At 32.9% G+C, this 6,736-nt stretch overlaps 1 non-coding gene across 1 annotated transcript; it reads right to left on the bottom strand.

Annotated features, from left to right (window-relative positions):
• Positions 1-6,639: 6,639 nt before the first annotated feature.
• On the bottom strand, positions 6,640-6,736 carry LOC118489618. The gene has a single exon (XR_004887635.1). It is a non-coding gene; the product is annotated as a small nucleolar RNA snoR31/Z110/Z27 (small nucleolar RNA).

Genomic DNA, 6,736 nt, shown 5'->3' with positions numbered 1-6,736 from the left:
TATATCCTTCCACTGTTGTGACTTCAGCAGTACTTGAGAACTTCAGCAGTGCTTGTCCCATAGCAGTAGATTGATCAGCAGGGCTTTAGTCTTCATCAGTTTTTGACATAATCAGCAGTTGTAGATCAGCAGTTGTAATGATCAGTGGATTGGTGGTCATCAGTTGTTAGAAACACTTTCAAGGGGAAAGTCTTGTATACATAACATCTGCTTATTTCGGATCCACTGCTCTGATCCAGTTTTGGCTTTAATTATTTGTTCCTCTGATAGGGTTCAATCCCAACAAGTACTTTAGTATTTTGGTTTAAAATCCGCTACACTTTGAAACCTTATTATTATTATTATTATTATTATTATTATTATTATTATTATTATTATTATTATATATTATATATTATAGATTAACAATCACTTTGTGCAATAGGTTGTTGTATTATAAGCTTTAGTGGTTTTATTAGCATTATATCACATCTTCTTCAAGCTTCGTTTTTACAACCATCATCTTCCTCATCCTCTCCCTCTCTAACCCATTCAACATCATCTCCCTCACCGGAGCACCACCCCCCCCCCCCAATCATAACCACCCTCACCGGAGCACCCCCACTACACCCAAAATTCAACCCATCACCTATGTTTGTGTGTGAGTTATGGAAATGGGTTCCAGCCCTCGTTTGTTAAAGCCATTTTCAAATATTACACCGCTCGTCATGTTGGCATACTTCGTGGTGGTGGTGGTGGGGGTGTGGGACTCATAATGCAGAGAAAACCAAACCCCAAGGACGCATTGTTTTTTATTGATGAAAAGACTATAATGCCCCTGCTACAGTATATTTCGTTACCCATTTAATGATATATTCGAATGGAACCAAAACTCGGGGACTCAAGTTGACTCCGCCCGAAAAGTACATGGACGTAAATTGCATTTTACTCTAAATATTATGTTTTACATATTTATATTAAGAAAAGAGAGGTAAATGGTGAATAATGTGTATAACATAGATTAAAGGGTGTGAGTTAAATGGTGAATAATGTGGCATTGATGTATAATTGATAATGGTGAATAAGGGGTATAACACATGCTCTATGATGAGAGATTTTATTTAAAAACTAAGTTTATTTAAAATCTTATTAAACAATTTAAAAAAAGGCTTGTTAGGCTAATAAAACTTATGAAAATAAATTGAATCTTAAATTTTCACTTGAGACCCGGATTTTCATGACACATGATCAACTTATTGGTTTTTTCAAAGATCCTTAAGTTGATTTGCTTTTGGTCACATAAACTTTGGTGTGCACTTTCAATCGGTAACTTGTGACTTGTGGTTATATGAGGAGAGTGTGGTTCATATGTTGTTGAATTGTCAAAAAGCAAGAGAAATATGGCCCAAATAAAATGGTGGATGAAGATTTCGAACGGAGGTTCGGTAAGGGGGTGTTTGTTTTTCTTGAAAAGCTCTTCTTCTCCTTTTATGTCTGCGCCACACAGACCACGCGCAGACGTTTGAGTCTGCAGGGTGCTTGTTTTCTCGAAGACATATCATTTAAAAGGGTCTGCCACTTGGACCTCCCTCTTCTAACCTATCCTACATTTTTTTCTAATATCACAAAACACAGCTCTTCCAGAAAACCTTAACCCCTCATCCACACCTCTCCTCCACCACCCTTCTTCTTCCCTGCCGCCGCCACCACCTCTCCTCCCACACCCCCGTCGTGCCACCGTTCATCTCCTCCCCCAGACCGCCGCCGCCACCACCTCTCCTCCAATACCCCCGTCACGCCGCCGTCGTTCATCTCCTTCCCCAGACCGCCATCGATGCCGCTCATCTCCTTTCCCGCTTCACATGTCCGTTTTTTTATTTGTTGTTTATGTGAAGATTTATATATATATATATATATATATATATATATATATATGTTTATAAATTGTTTGTTTTCTGATTTTTAAGATTATATATCATATGTGAATTGTTGGTGATTTTGTTTATGTGAAGATTATGTATTATATAATCATATATTGTTGGTGTATTTTTGTTTGATTATATTTTGTATGTTCATATATTGTTGTTGTTTTTGTTGCTTAAAATGGTTTGATTATGCTTAATTGATTCGTGCCTATTATGTTGTTGCTCAAAATGGTTTGATTTATGCTTACTTGATTTCAGTTTATTTAAATTTAAGTTTATTTTTGCAGTCTGCAGAAGATGAAAAACAAACAATCTTCTTCTTACAGACTGCAGAGGTTTAGTTCACCTCTTTTGCTACAGATGTTTGAAGATGTTGTCCGCAGACTGCAGACAATTACCTCTGAAAAAACAACAGCACCTAAAGGAGCTAGGAGCTGATGCAACATGCAAGGCATAAAGGAGATGAACATTTCAGACAGTAGGAGGAAAGTAATACACGCAATCTTTTCGCAAATGTTATGGAGTGTGTGGAATGCAAGAAACGGAAAGGTTTTCAAGGGTATGAGTGTGAATGCATACAAAGTGGTTGAAGAAATCAAGGAGAAAAGTATGAATGGATTACAACAAGATCAAATCTCAAAGGCGTAAGATTGAGCGTTTGGAGAAATTTTAACTTACAATGTTAACTCTATTTTAATATTTGTTGTTTTATCTCTGTAACAATCCAATGTAGCGCCTTGCTACGATTGGTTTTGATTTGGTTGGAATAAAATGTGTTCCTTTTCTTGTAAAAAAATAAGACTTTATTAGGGTGTGAAAGATCGCAACATTAGATAACGAGAGCGTGAACACCTTGGGGTGAACCGCAGGCATGGGGTCATTTTAATGATTATTATTATCTTTTTAATATTACTCAATACCGCATTTCACATAAAGCCTTAATAAAACTCTCCACAATACACTTTAATGGTATAAACGGTGAAAAAAACACTTCTACATAAACCTACATAACACTTTTTTTCATATAAAACCTTTTTCAAGCTATCATAACAAACAGTCTAACCACAATTTGAAAATAAAGGATGTGAGAAAAAGATATTGTTCAAGGAATAGTGGAATGAGGTGATAATAATTTTTTTAGTAAACACTAAGTAAGATATTTTTGCAATTTTTTTTTTTACCAGTGAGAAAAATTGACAGCAACACTCAAATAGGACAACAGATAAATGAAATTACCATTATGCCATTTGATTTGTAAATAAAGGATGTGAATGCCATTTGATTGTATAGAGATGTTTTATGAGATTTTTTTATATCATGTTACATTTCGTTGCATTTTTTTTCTTTTATCAGTGAGATAAAAATTGACAGCTATATTGAAATACGATAACAAATAAAAGAAATTATCACTATGCCATTTGTCTAATAAAAAACTCTTTTCTCTTATTACTTTTAAAATATATTTTGTAAAGTTCTAAATATAACGTTGTATCATAGATATTTTTATCTATATTTGGATGTAAGTGTTTTTTCAAACCGAATTATGCATAATAATGTAAAAATCATCAAAGCACAAATGTACAAGTCATTAAAGTTGTTTAAAGATATAGTTATTTTATAGCTTTTTTCTGTTTGTCTCTTACAAATTCTTAAATACATAGTGTTTAAAGACATAAGTTATATTTAAAACCGAATTGGGTAAAAATATGATGCGTTTTCTTACACTCCTTTTTACCACAACGTACCTTTTTACTTAATTTCCGAATATACCTTTGCGACACACTTTTTTATATACGTTTTGATTTTTCAACTTCATGCACTTATCTTTACGTACTTCACCACTTCAATGCCACCGCAACAACACACAGTTGCGTTTTCTAGTTTAATTATTTTCTTTTTTTAACAAAAAAGAGAGCCAATTTTTACAAAATAAATAAAAACCAAGGCAGGCCAAACTAGCAAGCAAGTATAAAGGACCTGTATATTAGACGAGATGATCCATTAAACCTCTCAACATCAAAGAATAACCAGGTGTATAAAGTGACATTCAACCCCTTTGCTCTATATAATCTCATACAAAGGAAAGTGACATCTTTAATGTCTTCCAATAGTTTTGTGTTTGGAATATAATCATATATCTTCTTCCTTTTGAACACTTTCTTCATTTCTACGGTCCCAAATCTTCCATAACATCATCATGATGACGCTCGTTGCCACCTTTACATAGCGATAAATCATTTATTCATATGTCATCTTCGGCACCTTCATATGTAGAGCTGGCTGCAATAATAGGGACTTTTACTAGTTTAATGATAACAATGTTTGAAAAATATAAATTTGCAATTAAGAAAATTATTATTATCATCTAATATTTAGATTGGCCAGAAGACGCGGATTCGTGGGGTTGAATTTTTAGAGGGAGGTTGAAATAATGAAATCTGATTCGATGCTCAATTTAAGATAGAAAAAAAAGTAATGAGTGAGATGATGTTACTTGTAGTTACTTGGATCCTTCTACTTTCCCATCAACAATTTTTTCAAGGGATAGATTTGAATAACATCAATTTTCAACAATTGGTCGATAACACACCCAACTTTCGATTTGTACATTAGTACTCTCAACTTTCAACTTATTGGCCGATAACACTCCCTAACAAACAGAATCCTTACTATATTAAAAATATTTAAATTAAAATATTAAAAGATAAAGTTAACTCAAGTGGCCCCACCCCACCCCACCCTCACCCCCACCACCTCCAACTCCCTCATCGATACATGCCTTCTTCGTGCATTTTACAAAAGTTGGAGACTATAGGTGTTATTTTACAAAACCACAGGGACTATCCGTGCATTTTACTCTTAAATTTAATATATGTTTAAAATGCAACAAGAATAATAATTACATTTATCATACTAATAAATTTATTTAAAAACTATCATCCTTTTAAGATGCAACTCACGTCCAGATATTTAAATTTTAAAGTTATATAATTTAATAATTACCGATAATTTATACTTATCTTATTAATTTAAATTGAAACATTAATTTTTTATGTAAGTTTATCTAATTCCATAATTGCTATATGCCTAATCTGGACATTTCAACATTTTTTTAGAACTAATAAATTAAGACCACTATTATATAAATAAAACTTGGATTATTAAATGTATGTTCACATGATGATACTGTCTGTCTTCTAATTGATGGTTCAAATGCTTTTATACTTATAAACTTAACAAACATTACAAGTTTTGATCATATATGACACAAAATTTTGTTTGGATATCAGAAAAGCGTCTTAAAAATATCGTTTTATAATTGTTAAATCTTCGTTATTAACTATTTGATTTTTTATTTACTTAACCCGTGTAATACACGGAGTTATAACCTAGTGTTGTTATATGCACAGATTGGTTTTGTATTGTTAACCATTTTTCGTCATTCTAAGGTTAAACGTAGTGGGGCGCGACCAAGGGCCATAGCGCCGCTATGGCGCCGCCCACACCGCACCCCCCGACGCCATGATCAAAAAAAAACAAATGGCGTTAAGAATTTCGCGGCGCGAGAAAGGGTTTAAATGTTCTGCATTTTCCACTTTGGTCCCTGCATTTTACACTTTGGTCCCTGCATTTTACACTTTGGTCCCTGCATTTTACACTTTGGTTATGATGGGTAGGGGCTTTATGACTATGGGCTCTAGTGATATAACGCCCCATAAAGCCCCCATGTGACGTGGCACGACACGTGTCGCATAACGCCCCACAAGGGGCTTTATGACTACACATGGCCTAATAATACAGGCATAACTTGTTATAAAATTTTGATTAAACCTTTGCAATGTATAAGTGATCGATATATGAACATTCAAGCGCTCTCAAGGTTTAGCTTTTTCTAATAAAGTGATGCCTACCCTTTTCTAGTTATTCAAACAATATATATTTCACTAAAAATCTTCAAATATGTGCAACTTGTTCAAACAAGTCAAATATAATTGGTACGAAGGTCAGTATTATATTTTTACCATGACATATAGAACCGATTTGAACGAATATTGGTACTTTTTTATGGTTTTGGATCAAAATAAAACATGTTATAATGAGTATTCACTAAGACCACACTGTTCCAATCAATTCTAAACCTTACGTTTAGTTAAATCAACTTTTAGGTAAATCTAAAAACAAAATTTTATTTTCAAACATAACTAAAAGATTATCAAAAACATGAAGAACATGTGCTTTTGATACTTTCATGTAGTTGGTCAAATAATTGAAATTTATTTGCAACCAATATTTGGTGTATAATGTTTTTACAATATAAATTTACCTCTAATGATTTCTTTTCAATTTTGGTTTTTGTAATATTTTGTTTGGCACAAAAATAGAAACTAACAAGTGATTTGTAGTTAGTAAAAATTTGCATTATGTTTCATTCTTAAGCAGAAATTTGCAGTGTGTCTGTTGTTACACAACATATCCACATCTATGTGTATATGTGTAGCATATGCGTATATATAGGCATGTTCTTTACTAAAGAAAACTTAAATAATAACTATGAAACAATAATAACCATCAATGCCTTAGCTAGTTTAAAAACTAATTTTATGAACCAGCCAGAAAAAAAAAACAAGAACAAATATGTTTAATAATCAATCAAAACTGCAAAAAAAGCCCTTAAAATTAAAGTAGCAGAAAAGTCGGTTGATAAAACTGCAATGGAAAGAAAAAAGGTGAAATCGTCAAAATCAGAAAGGAAAAAAGCATTCTCATACACAGCATTGTCAAACTGTGTCAGAAGGTGTCCTAAGATTTTTCTGATTTCATCATATTTCAAG

This window comes from Helianthus annuus, chromosome 17 (genome assembly GCF_002127325.2).
Source record: "Helianthus annuus cultivar XRQ/B chromosome 17, HanXRQr2.0-SUNRISE, whole genome shotgun sequence".
Lineage (NCBI taxonomy): Eukaryota > Viridiplantae > Streptophyta > Magnoliopsida > Asterales > Asteraceae > Helianthus > Helianthus annuus.
This window is presented reverse-complemented; position numbering and strand designations above follow the sequence as displayed.